Genomic DNA, 15,194 nt, shown 5'->3' on the forward strand with positions numbered 1-15,194 from the left:
TTACATGCCCGGTACTACGAGATTGGGCATCGGGCTTGGAAGACGACGTTGATGGCATTTCATCGTCTATGTCATGACTAGTGGCAGCAGCTTCAGCATTAGGAGGAAGTGGGTCTTGATCTTTCCCTACTTTATCCTCCAAATTTTTGGTCTCCATTATATGTAGCACAAGATACTGCAGAATGTGTGAACTTGGTAATATTGCAGTACCAATGGACTTATACTGCTGTATTGGTTTTGCAAATTTGGTTATAATAATTATTATATATTTATTTTTTTTTAAATTTTTTATTTTTTTTTACTTTTTTTTTATTTTTTAAAAACTTGGGAATAATGGGGAAATAACAATGCCCTTAGAAGCACAGAGCACAGGACACAGCACCACTGGACTGAACAGGACACGGCACAGGACCCAGCAGCACTACGGAACTCAGCAGGACAGAGCACAGGACACAGCACCACTGGACTTATACTGCAGAATGTGTGAACTTTGTAATATTGCAGTACCAATGGACTTATACTGCTGGATTGGTTTTGCAAATTTGGTTATAATTATATATTTTTTTATTTTTTTTTTAATTGTAATTTTTTTTTTACTTTTTTTTTTATTTTTTAAAAACTTGGGAATAATGGGGAAATAACTATGCCCTTAGAAGCACAGAGCACAGGACACAGCACCACTGGACTGAACAGGACACGGCACAGGACCCAGCAGCACCACTGACCTCAGAAGGACAGAGCACAGCACACAGCACCACTGGACTGATACTGCAGAATGTGTAAACTTTGTAATATTGCAGTACCACTGGACTTTTACTGCTGAATGTGTGAACTTGGTAATATTGCAGTACCAATGGGCTTATACTGCAGGATTGGTTGTGCAAATTTTGTGGTAATTAAAAAAAATTAAATTAGTTTTTCGTATTTTTTTAAATAACTTTTTTTTAATTTTTTAAACACAGGGGAATATTGGGGAAATAACTATGCCCTTAGAAGCACAGAGCACAGGACACAGCACCACTGGACTGAACAGGACACAGCACTGGACCCAGCAGCACCACTGACCTCAGAAGGACAGAGCACAGCACACAGCACCACTGGACTGATACTGCAGAGCACAGCACAGCACAGCACAGCACAGCACAGAACTAAACAGCACAGCACAGAACTAAACAGCACAGCACGAGATCTACCAGGACAGAGGACCACCTAACACACCCTCCCTCTACCCTGATCAATGCCCGAGTGAAGATGGCGGCGACTAGCGGGGAATTTATAGGATCCGAGTATCGCGAGATCCGACAACGGGATTATGAGTCAGAGCCTCAGTTTCAGATTTGAATTTGGCGCCAATACCCGGATCTGTTTCGGATCCGACTCGGATCGGCAATGTTCGGGTGGGCTCGGATTTCAGATATCCGAGCCCGCTCATCTCTAGTGGAAACTGGGGGGCCGAATGAATGCCTTGCTCATAGTGCTTACTCAATCCTGTATACTGGAATCTGTACACAAGCAGGTAGAATGAAGGTGAATCCACACGAGGAATAAATAACCAAAGCATTTATTTCAGCAGGTAGAATGAAGCTGAATTCATACAAGGGTTAATGGTTTGCAGTTCATATGACAGCAACAAGATGCAGCAGCTGAATTCACACGAAGGGTTACTGGTTTGCAGTTCATATAACAGTAACTAGATGAAGTTGAACGCACACAGAAAAGTCCATAACACAGCAGCAGGATGTGGCTAAATTCCCTCAGAGGATAATTAGTGGAGATCTGTATACAACAGGAGGAGTGAAGCAGCAACCAGGATGAAGCTGAATTCACACTAAGGGTTGAGATCTGTATACAGCAGGGAGATTGAAGCAGCAAAACAAACTGCCACTTTTGATCTGGAACCAGGAACTAGGAAAGTGTTGCACTGTCAACTTGCTGAGTGTAGGAGGTGACTCTTATAGTTTGCAGAGGAAGCCAATTGGTGGATAAGATCAGGTGTTCAGACCAGGGCCGCCTTCAGAAATAATCATGCCCAGTACGGGCCCCCCATGTCCCCCGGGCCCCCCCCCCATGAGCAACAGCAACATATACTTACCTGGGGCCCGCCGCTGGTCTCCGCTACTGTGTCTTCAGCCTGGCTGTCACCGTGACAGCCAGGCACCAGGATGCGATCGCAGGGGTGGAGGATTCATTCCCCCTGCGATAATGTGATCTGCCTTTGACAGGTTCTGCCACATAAGTTTTGCCATGAGGAGGAATTGGCTCTGGTTTGGTGGCTGCAAGGCACGTAGGATTGATAATGGGTCGTGGTTCAGAAGGATTGGGATCCTCATTCTCTAGTATTGACCGTGACAGAACATCTGCCTTACAGTTCTTAGAGCCCGGACGGTAGGTAACATGAATGTCGAACCGAGAGAAGAACAGCTCCCAGCGAGACTGAAGAGGGTTCATACACTGTGCAGTCTTCAGATACAATAAGTTCTTATGATCTTTATAAACTGTCACTGGATAATGAGCCCCTTCCAGCAGATATCGCCATTCTTCTAGAGCCAACTTAATAGCAAGCAATTCTTTGTCTCCAATGGCATAATTCCGCTCAGCAGGGAGAAATTTCTTAGATAAGAATAAACACGGATGCCATTGTTCATCAGGAGACTTCTGGGAAAGTGCAGCACCCCACGCCAACCGAGGAAGCATCAACCTCCAGATAGAATGGACAGTTAATGTCTGGTTGCTAGAGGATAGGGGCCAAAATAAATGCTTGTTTCAATTACTGAAAAGCTGTCTGTGCTTCAAGAGACCACTTAGTAGGGTTGGAACCTTTTCTTGCTAAAGCTGTTATAGGCACTACTATTGCAGAGTAGCCTCGAATAAATTTCCAGTAATAATTAGCGAACACAAGGAAACGTTGTATTGCCCTCAAGGTAGTAGGTTGAGTCCAATTTATAATGGCTTGTACCTTGTCTCGATCCATGCATAGACCGCTTCCTGAGATGATGTAACCCAGGATAGGAATGGAATTAACCTCAAAGGTGCATTTTTCCAGCTTACAGTACAACTTGTTCTTATGGAGACGCTGAAGGACCTCCTTGACATGGGTTCTATGAGACTTGATATCCGGAGAGAAAATAAGAATATCATCCAGGTAAACTACTAAGGTGTTGTACAAGAGATCTCGGAAAATTTTGTTCATGAAGCCTTGAAAGACCGCAGGAGCATTACTGAGTCCAAAGGGCATAACGAGATGCTCATAATGTCCATCCCTGGTTTTAAATGCTGTCTTACACTCATCACCTTGTCTAATCCGAATCAAATTATAGGCGCCACGGAGATCAAGCTTGGTAAAGATGGTAGCTCCCTTGACCCGATCAAAGAGTTCTGTGATGAGAGGCAGCGGCTATCTGTGTTTTACAGTGTTGTCATTAAGTCCCCGATAGTCTATACAGGGGCGAAGACCGTCATCCTTATTTTTAACAAAAAAAAATTCCTGCCACAGCAGGTGAAGAAGGTGGGCGAATGAACCCCATTTGTAAATTCACCTTGATATATTCAGACATAGTGTCTCAGGAACAGAGAGAGGGTAAACCCTTCCACGGGGCAGAATCTTTCTTGGTATCAAGTCTATGGGGCAGTCCCTGATCCGGTGAGATGGCAAAGTCTCTGCAGCCCGTTTACTAAAGACATCTATGTAGTCTCAGTAGGGCACAGGAATAACATGGGACTCTTTGTTGAAGGTACTGCAATGAGGCAATATCTTCTGAAGACAAGTTTTAGTGCATGCTGGGCCCCAGGAGAGCACTTGGGGAGAAGACCAGTCGATACGAGGGTTATGGCGTTGGAGCCACGGAAAACCAAGAACAACGGGATTGGTGGCCTCGGGAATTACTAGGAATTGAATGATCTCAGAGTGCAAGACCCCTACCTGCAAGGTTACTGGAGATGTTAGGCAAGAGATAGTGCTACCAGGGATACGACTCCCATCTACAGCAGTTAGAAATAAGGGTAGAGATATCTGGACCAGTCTCAATGTCACAGGGAGAACACAGTCTCTAGCTTGAGGAGGACGAACAGTAACTCCTAAACCAGCCACTTCACTGTTGGTTAGGAGGTGGCATTTTCCCGACCTCTGGGAGCAAGATTTCAGATAGTGTCCGGAAGCGCCACAGTAGATGATGAGTTTCTGCTTGACCCTCCGCTCACGCTCAGCGGGAGAGAGCAGGGCCCTGCCCAACTGCATGGGTTCTTCTTTAGGGGGAGAAGGAGACCGGATTTGAGGTGTCTGACGTAACATGATAAACTACTTTCTCGAAACCTCAGATCTATTCGATTGCACAACTTAATCAGTTCATCCAGGTTGGATGAATTCCGCAGCGCTGTACAGAGAATTCACTCACATCAGTCCCTGCCCCATTGGGGCTTACAGTCTAAATTCCCTAACACAGACAGGCAGACATAGACTAGGGTCAATTTGTTAGCAGCCAAGTAAGCTACCAGTATGTTTTTGGAATGTGGAAGAAAACTGGAGCACCCAATGGAAACCCACGTAAACACAGGGAGAACATACAAACTCCTCACAGATAAGGAGTTATCTTTTAAGGAGTTATTTATAAGGAGTTAGTTGTGAATTGAACTCATGACCCCCAGTGCAGTAAGGCAGAAGTGCTAACCACTGCGCCACCGTGCTGGGCAAATGTAATCATCCTAATGACCTGTGCCCTCATCATGTGCCTGCAGCCAGAGTACCACACCTTATACATCAATGCCACCAACTCTGCAACGCACTAGTGCTCAGATCAGGGGCTGAAGAAGGCTATCCACAAGCCATTTCAATAAGCCGTAGCCCACACCCAAAAAATAATACATATTCATTATTGATGTTATAGAAAGCCTTAGTGCCTTTTTTTGTAAATTATTTTCCCAAAAAAACAAGTTCTCATACATTTTCTTTAAAATAAATTGCTTATGAAAATTGGTATTAGCAGTTGTGATTAACTTTAAGGTGCTTATTTGGGTAATTATAGTATAATTGTTTAAAAAAATATTTGTATTTTCATTATGCAGTGAGGTTTATTTCAAAACGCATATACATACCTTTTAATTGGTGGAAGAGGGTTAAGGCACGCAGTCCTGTGCTTCTAATGAGGAATCTACAAGTATATATATAACAAAAATAAAACAGTGTATTGGTTAATAATAAACAATTACAGTTGATAAAAATTCATACTCACTAGAAAAAAAAAATGTAGTATCCTTTCTCTGACGTGCCTTCCCCCCTCTTTATTCTCCACATCAGCTGATGGTATGATCTCCCCTGTTTCATCACTGGCTACTGCTGGTTGTAGAGGTATATTTTGGTTAAGTGACAAATTATGCAACAGACAACATTACAACACAATATCAGTCACGTTAGCTGGGACATAAGTCCACCACCCGATTTATTAAGGAACCTGAATCTGGTCTTCAATTTGCCAAAGGTACATCCTATCACTGTGGATTCAACAGAAGTGTCATTAACCATGAATGACACCCATATCCTTAGTCACCAAGAATGACACATAAATGCAAACAATTTCATGAAACAAAACAAAAAACACACCAAATACACATATATAATACTAGAGATGAGCGGGCTCGGATATCTGAAATCCGAGCCCACCCGAACGTTGCCGATCTGAGCCGGATCCGAGACAGATCCGGGTATTCCCGCCAATCGCAAAACTGAAACCGAGGCTCTGAGTCATAATCCCGCTGTCGGATCTCGCGATACTCGTATTCTATCAATTCCCCGCTAGCCGCCGCCATCTTCACTCGGGCATTGATCAGGGTAGAGGGAGGTTGTGTTAGGTGGTCCTCTGTCCTGCTATATCTCGTGCTGTGCTGTGCTGTGCTGTGCTGTGCTGTTCAGTTCTGTGCTGTGCTGTGCTGTGCTGTGCTGTGCTGTGTTCTGCTCAGTCCAGTGGTGCTGTGTCCTGTGCTCTGTCCTTCTGAGTTCAGTGGTGCTGCTGGGTCCTGTGCTGTGTCCTGTTCAGTCCAGTGGTGCTGTGTCCTGTGCTCTGTCCTTCTAAGGGCATTGTTATTTCCCCATTATTCCCAAGTTATAATTTTTTTAAAAAAAAGTTATAAAAAAAAAAAAAATATATAAAAAAAAGAAATTAAAAAAAAATATCCAAAAATAATCCTGCAGTATAAGTCCATTGGTACTGCTATATTACAAAGTTCACTGATTCAGCAGTATAAGTCCAGTGGTACTGCAATATTACAAAGTTCACTGATTGAGCAGTATAAGTCCAGTGGTACTGCAATATTACAAAGTTCACTGATTCAGCAGTATAAGTCCAGTGGTACTGCTATATTACAAAGTTCACTGATTCAGCAGTATAAGTCCAGTGGTACTGCAATATTACAAAGTTCACTGATTCTGAATAATAGACTGGGAATTAGTGGAAATGATTGTTATTGAATGTTATTGAGGTTAATAATAGCGTAGGAGTGAAAATAAACCAAAAAACTTGATTTTAACACTTTTTATGTTTTTTTCAAAATAAATCCGAATCCAAAACCTTAAATCCGAACCAAAACCTTTCGTCAGGTGTTTTGCAAAACAAATCCGAACCCAAAACCTCAAGCAAATCCGAATCCAAAACACAAAACACGAGACACCAAAAGTGGCCGGTGCACATCCCTATATAATACCTGAAAATGCATGATTTTTATATCATATTTCCAATAGCCATCTTTCCGGCACTTCACCACTCTGAAAATTGTGTAAGAGGGCAGACTGAGCTAGAATATAGGCATCATGACAAGAGCCAGGATAGACTGCAACAACACTACAATAACAATAATTTTCATGTTTGCATCACAGAGCTCCTGCACATTCATAGAGTATGAATGGTGTCTGGTGGTATAGACTTCAGACCAATGTATGTGCAATCTATGCCCCCCAAGACATTAGGTAATCCTGAGAGTTTATAGAAAGCTACCTTCAAATCATGACATTCAGAATCCTGGTTTGGGAAACAGATATATGTAGGCACCAGTATTTAAGAGCACTTAACACTAATGTTAAGTTCCTGGAGAATGATACCTGTATGGGCCCTACAACCTGTGAGCAGACAGACTGAAATGAGCCAGTTGAAAAAAATAGGAGAAGACAATAATTTTGCATTGCAGCGACATGTTTTTGGTTCTAAATCATCTCACAAATGCTCATACAACAGCATAAACCTTTTAATAACCTCATGCTTGGAAACGGATCCAGGCTCAAACGTATTTTAAAATTACGTGGCCTGTGCAGCCTAAGTGGACCCCGGTGTTGGTTATGTTCCTCTCTCCTTCTCTGTTAAGTCTTCAAAATCTAATTTTCCTCTAAAATACCCAACAATTATTTTCTTAGCAACTCCATTTTCAACCACCCTTTAAATGAATAAAGTTTTGAGGCCCTTTTTATAATCATCTTCAGCCTGCTTAGACCAATGGCTGATGTGGTTTCTAACATCGCCTATCCTAAGCAGCGTGTTAATTCTGGTGATTTTCACAGCAAAATTATGTCGATTTGCAAAATCACAGCTTCACATATACGCGACTTGTATTGTTAGAATGTCCAAAGGACAGGTCGGCATTTTATATCATGGTGATTTTGGTAACATATGTTTACTGCCCATTTACTATCAACTCGCACTTCATACATGGGTGGGTTGAAACTCGTCTAGGAAAATCACTGAAAATGGCAAATTGCAGCTTGATACTTTTTGCCCCAGGTCTTTTATTTCTTTGGAGATGGTTGATATATTTGAGCTATATAATTTGTCACTTTTGGCTACTTCTAGTTTTACTTTTTGCTTACTCCAATTCCACCTTGTCACCTATAGTCATCATCATCATCATTGTTTATTTATATGGCGACATAGATTCCGTAGTGCCAGATAATCAACATACAGAAGTGACATACATGAGTACAGTAAGAATGAACAGAAGCAGATGTACAGTTAAGTATACTAACATAATATATAATAAATGGAGACAGTTATGCAAAATAGCGGGTGTAAATAAAGAATGGGTGGTACACAGATAATTACAAATACAGTCAATAATTTGTATGAGCATGATCAAACAGCAAAGTACATCTCAGCAAAGGACCTGACAAGGGATATATGGGAAGATGGACAAACATGAGACATAAGGAGAAAAGTATTCTGCCTGTGAGAGCTAACATTGTTATACAGAGAGAAGAGAGTATAAGTAGGAACCAATGGTAAACAAGTGGAACTTGGTGGACACACTGGAAATGGAGGACTATGAGACTGTACAAATGGTAAGTAAGAATAGATGGGATTGGAGATTGCTGTGAGAGAGGGTCATGAGAGGGAAGATAGGCAAAGGTCCAAGTTGTATCTCGTGACAAAGTCAGAGATGTATGGGGGTGAGCTGTTAGTGTCAACTTTGGGAAAAAAGGTGAGCAGCTTGTACTGGATTCTAGAGGGAAAGGGGAGACAGTGACACAGAGGAGCAGCAGAAGAAGGGTGATGGGAGAGGAAGATTAGTATAGCCATGGCAATCAGGATAGTTATAAGTAGGCTACAGTAGTCAAAGAGGGAAATGATGATAGAGTAAACAAGGATGAATTTTGACAGTGTTGAATAGGAAGCAAAAGAAAGGGACTGGATGTAAGAAGCGAACATGAGGGTGGAGTTGACAATGACATCAAGGCAGTGCTGGGAATAGGGGAGAGGGTGATATTTTTGACTGTGAGGGAGATGTGGAGGGTAGTGACATTAGCAGGGGAAAAAACAATGAGCTCAGATTTGGACATATTGGGTCTGATTCATTAAGGAGTACTTTTGCACCTTGGCAAAACCATGTTGCATTGGTGGGGGAGATAAATTTAAAATCAGCTCAAAAGAGTCCTTAGAAAGCACTGGAATATATTACAACAAGACAAGGCTATAGGCCAAACACTACCTAAGCATCCGAAAATCATATTCAGGAAAGTCCCAGATCTTTGGAAATTGTTATTAATTAAACATATCTGGAAAAAAAACAGCACTAAAAAAGTGAACTTCTTAGGAAAGATGACTAAAACATCCGGTTTATTTTACTCTGAACATTGCAGTAATTGCAAAACTCTAAACTGTATAAGTACCAAGCCCATTTCGCAATACCAATCAACAACTAACGGAAAAACTTATAAAATGAGAGAATTCATCACCTGCAATTCTAAAAATGTTATTTTTTTGGTACAATGCCCTTGCGGAAAACAATAGATTGGTCGCACTATCAGAAAACTGAAAGATCGAAAGGGAGGACATTTAAGAAACATAAAAATAGGATTTGAAAAACACCATCTCTAAAGCCATTTCAATGAGGTACATGAATGGGACCATATAGGCCTAAACTTCATTGGCATAAAAAAGTAACAAGTAGCTGGAGAGGTGGAGACTTGATTCAAAGAAGAAATAGAGAAGATGCTGAAATGGTATATACCATGAAGACTTTAGTGCCACAAGGTTTAAATGTAGAATTTGACCTATCACTTTACATCTTAATACCTCAAAATCCTTGGGGTGCAACTTTAACCATCCACCTCACCAACACATTCTGTGGACTGTGGGGACAGCAAGATCCCTTATCCATACTAGCCTCGTTTTAGGGCATGAATATGGGAATGCACACTACATTCATACCACCCTGGAAATACCCAATAACGTTCGATCTTGAAAGTCAAGCAGGGTGGAGTCAGGTAAGTAGCAGGATGGGAGACAACCTGAGAACACCTGGTACGGTAAGTACACTGCTCCCCATGTATTTTGCTACAGGTTCAACATGGGATAAGATCAAAGTTCCCCAGACCTAGGGATTCAGTGAATCGGATGACCTAAGGAAATTATGAACTAAAATATAGACAATGAAAGAACAATGAAAAATGTTTTCACTTGTAGCCCGGTATTTGGGTGTCTTCATTGTCATTGTATAATACATGTATTTATTAAAAATGCCAGAATAATAATCACGAAACAGCTAATGATGTGTCACTAAATTCCATTTTATATAGTTTATTAGTCAATAATGTGGGGCACATTATACCACTAGATAAATTAATCATTTATAAATACCAATAAGATGTCCTCTCTTAAAAACAGTCTCAAATCCATTTGGAGTTATGCCTCCAAATCATTTACGTTTCTGAGTTAAATTTCAATACAGTTATTTGTACCTTTAAAAGTAACACCTGATATTGGTCATGGATTTTATGTTTATATTTATACATTTAATGCAGCCTTACTCTCAGCCACAAGATAAACAAACCATCTACCACTGAGATGTAATCCCTTATATATACTTAGATGTAATCTCTCACATATACTCCTATTTTATTTGAAGTTACCAATACCATCAAAATTATTCTGTCATAATTCCTTTGGAGTTAGGCTTCTGAATGATTTATAGATCTATGTCACATTCCTCCATACTTACCTGTACATTTTATATTCGGTTATGATCATAGACATATACATTTAATCTCATGTCTACATATTTAACCTCTTTGGGACATTAATCCATGCACCTGAGAAATTTAAAAAACAATACATGGCACTTATTGTCACACTAATATTACAAGATTATCTATGTTGCAATTAACGATGTGAATGTGCATCTTAAAGAATATCAATTGATTCAAATATTTATTTAACTGCAATGTGTAATCTGTAAGCGATAAGTTGTTAATGTTATTTTGACAATAAAACAATTGCCATTCGAAGTCCTCCATATTAACACTGACTGCCCGCCTCTTGATTGAATTGCAAACAAAGGAGAACCAATCAGGAAAACTTGAGAAAAGAGCGAAATATAAATAGAAGCAAATCATCGGGATTTTACAACACATTGCCATGGAAAAGTTTGAATCAGATGAAATGTGTTAGTCATGCTGGCGTACTACACAGGAAACTCAGAATAGTGGAGCGCATGCGATATCTTAGATCCCCTGACATGCACCGGAGTGTGCATGCAGGAATGTGCTTTACTGGGTACCCAGACCGTGGTTGACCAGTACTTAAAACAGGTATCATATCTATTGGAATCATTATTATACTGACATAAGATATTGGAAACTTACTTCAAAGATTAATCGGATTGGCATTAGGAGAAACTCTACTCAGGTGACTTTAGAAATTAGAGGTTACAGATTATCACCTAGTGATTTATGATTATTGACTGCTGCAAGTTTTATTGCTATCTGGTCACAATAGGCTTATTCCATCTCTCAATGGTTAATGCTTGTTGTTCACTAAATTTATATCCTTTATGATTCTTAATATGGTTTCATATTCTTATACTGTTCTAGTGTTTTAGCATGATTAAGTGATGGTTTTATTATATATTTATTTAATATTTAATCTGTGTTAGAATCTGACAAGTTTTTATTAAAATGTTGACCTATAGTTTAGGTTCAACAATGGTTTAGCATATTAATGATATAGTCATTTTAGGGAATTTGCATTTTTTATTGTATGTTTTATCTCATTTTACAGAATTTTGATTGATACTGTATATTAAAATTTTATTTTAGGAACACACACATTTGGTTTGTACTTGGATAACATATATAGGAAAGGGTCAGAATAAGGTTGAGTTGTGACCCGTGCAGTTCAATTATAAAACCAAGGTGAACCATTAATATCTGACATACGGATTATAGAGTCATCCAGCTGTAAAATAATACTCACACTTCTAACAGAGACATATGCAATATTCTAGTTAGTCATTATTAACCGAAATAATCTGTCAAAAATGCAATTGAGCGCATAGCCACTACCATGTACAAAATTTAAAATGTGGGGACAGATTTATATTTAGGGTAGGGCATGTCCTAGATGAACTTTAAATTTCTGTGTAAAAATAAAGCTATTAAGTATTTGTGTGCTACATGCAAAAGCGGTTAATATTTTCCTTACTTGCATAATAATAAACTAATTTGAGAATGGGAGTAGAAAAATTGGGTCAATGAGTTGGAGACAAGCTGTTTTAAACATTTTGGAAGCAAAAGATAGCAGAGAAATAAGGAACTATTTGGAGACACAGGAAGGGTCAAGACACAGTTTCTTGAAAACAGGTGAAATAAGCGAATGTTTGATGATGGAGGAGAAGACACTGGTGGGCAGAGAAGTTATAATGAGGTGAGTAAGGTGTCAACAAGCATTGGGAAAGAGAAAATGTAGAAGCAGGGTCAAAGAACCAGGTGGAAGTTGGAGAGGGGGAGAAGCTGAAGACAGGAATGAGGTGGGGGTGGCAAGGTGATTGGCAGAGAAGGTGGATGAGGTTGAGAGGTGGTTCTTGTGATAGGAGATTTTGTTGTGGAGCTTTAAACTGTGTCTCTACAGCAGTGAATTAAGGGGGGAGGCGATGTGATATGAGAGAGAAGACAGAGAAGCAAATGTACAGTTGCAAAACGGTGGACAGGTGGCTGTTGGACAGGTAGGGTGGAGATGAGTGATTTGTAGTAGATTGTTTGGAAAGAGAGAGGACAGTGCTGTAAGAGAAAGGGATTAATTTAAAGTGGATATTTTGCGGATTTTCCTCATGGGTGTATTTTTGGATGTGGTGAGTCAGAATAGAGTGATGGGTTTTGAGCTAGTGGAGATGAAGTGGGCTGGCAGGGGTGGCAGCATCAAGGCCATCAGAAAGTATAGTGCCATAGAAGGACAAGGCAGCATTGGCACTGGATCGGGAAGAAATGGGAGTGAAGAGGGATTGTAGAGAGGTAAATAAATGGAGAGGGTTGAGACCATTCAGTTGTCGCTGTGTTTATGTGACTTTGGGGGAGGGTAGAGAGGCAGGGGGTAGAGCAATAGCAAAGAAAAGAAGGCTGTGGTAAGAGAGATGGAAGACTAAGTTGGTGAAATTGGAGATATTGCAAAAGAGGGAGTACATGAGGTCAATATAATGACCATTGCATTGGGTGAGACACAAGGACCATTGCAAGAGATCATAGGAAACAAGAAAACAGCATTTTTTGTGAAGCAGTTTTTCTTTAAATTCCCTCTGAACCTACATCCCTCCAGTTTCAGTGCATGTCCTCGTGTTCTAATATTTTTCTTCCTTTGAAGAATGTTTTCCTCCTGTACCTTGTTAAAACCCTTGATATATTAAAAGTTTCTATCATGTTCCTGCTTTCCCTCCTCTTCACCAAACTATACATACTGTATCAAGATCTTTTAGTTTTTCCAGGTACGTTTTGTGCTGTAGGCCATGCACCAATTTAGTTGTTCTTCTTTGTACAGTATCTAATGTATTTATATCCTTCTGGAGATATGGCCGCCAGAATTGAACACAGTATTCTAGATGTGGCTGTACCAGTGACATATACAGTTACTGTCACGGAGCCTGAGTTTGGAGTAGACCTCAAAGCCCTGCTGTAGATAGATTTGCCCCCAGTGAAGTGAGGAGTATAACGGTAGAAAGATATTTACCAGCATTCCCCGCAAGGGAATATGGACTTAGCTGCTCTCTAGCCACAGGTCGAGGTCCTCCAAGGGGTATTAGAGCTGGGTCAGATGGAATCGTGGAGTGGAGCAGGACTGCTGGATGATAAATGCAGAGGATCAGGTGAACGGCAGTGAACCAAAGCATTGTGATCTTTAGAAAGGGAATAGCTGAGAACAGGACTGATTATGAGGCACTAGGTTCCTGCAACATTACCATAGGTCTTGATTGAGGAACAGGTAACACAGGATACCAACTGAGAAGTGGTGAACTGCAGAGAACTGATGCACTGAAATCCCAGGAAAGCGATTACCTTGAGAACAAGACCGATGATGAAGCATGTGGTTCTTGCAATAATACCATAGGTCTTGATCGAGGAACAGGTAACACAGGATACAAATGTGCAGATGGTAGCCAGAGAGAACAGCATCCTGACAGGTAAGGACACCTGAAGATCTGGCAACTTAGTAGAGAAGCAGGTACTTTAAATCGACAGAACTGACAGGCAATTAGCCAATTATGAGAATGTAGGACGTTTGAAAAGACCAGGGCGTAAATGTATGAACATGCGGGTTCTTCAACACCCCCGTGTTCAGCGTGTTCGGCGATTACATTTCAAGCGGCGCTGCATTGTAAAGGGAAACTTCCCTTTACAATGCAGCGCCGCTTGAAATTTAATCGCCGAACACGCTGAACACGCAGGTGTTGAAGAACCCGCATGTTCATACATTTACCCCCAGGTGTGCACATACTCAGTTTAGACCAGTAAGTGAAGGCAATGAGTGAAAAATAAGGTAAACAGGTAAGAGCAGTGAGCAAAAGGCAGGTTAGATGGTGCAGTGTGTGACAGTTACATTATTACTTTATTTTTTCTACTACTGATTCCTCTCCCTATGCAACCAAGCATCTTACTTGCCTTTCTCATTGCTTTGTTACATTGCTTATCTGTCTTGCCTGAAATAATGACTCCTAGATCCTTTTCCTACTAAGTACTTTCCATTATAGTGCCAGTAATACTATATTTAGCCTATGGGTTTTTAAGATCCAAGTGCCTGATTTTGACGTTTTTGGCATTAAACTGTAGTTTCCACTCTCTTGACCATTCCTCTAGTCTAGCTAGATCATCAATCTAGGAGGAGGTGAGTGTGAGGAGTTTTGAAGCAGCAGTAAAGATAAGCGTGTTGGAAAATTTATTGAAGTGACGGAGAATTAAAGTGAGTAGATAAGCAGAGAGGAATTGGTAGAACCACTGTAGTTGTCGTTCTCTTGACCATTCCTCTAGTATACCTAGTTCATCAGTCATTTGTTTTACCCCTCCTGGAGTGTCTACCTTGTTGCCTATCTTAGAGTTATGTTCAAAAAGGCATACTTTCCCTTCAATACCATTTTCAATGTCACCAATAAAGATATTAAAAAGCACTTGTCCAAGCATAGATCCTTGGGATACTGCACTCCATTTACTATAACTCTTTGTTTTCTATCTTGCAACCAAGATCTTATCCATTCAACCATCTTAGAATCCAATCCCGAGATTTCAAGTTTATTTGCTTGTTTATTTGCTTATTTGCTGTTTGGGACCCTGTAAGTTACTGGATTTGAGATATTCTGCAACTCTTTTTTTAAGAATGTTTTCATCAATTTCCCTACTACTGATTAAGGGTGTGCACCAGCCACTTTTGGGATTTTGGGTTTTGGGTTCTGATTAGCTTGAGGTT

The sequence above is a fragment of the Mixophyes fleayi genome, chromosome 12, assembly GCF_038048845.1.
Source record: "Mixophyes fleayi isolate aMixFle1 chromosome 12, aMixFle1.hap1, whole genome shotgun sequence".
Lineage (NCBI taxonomy): Eukaryota > Metazoa > Chordata > Amphibia > Anura > Limnodynastidae > Mixophyes > Mixophyes fleayi.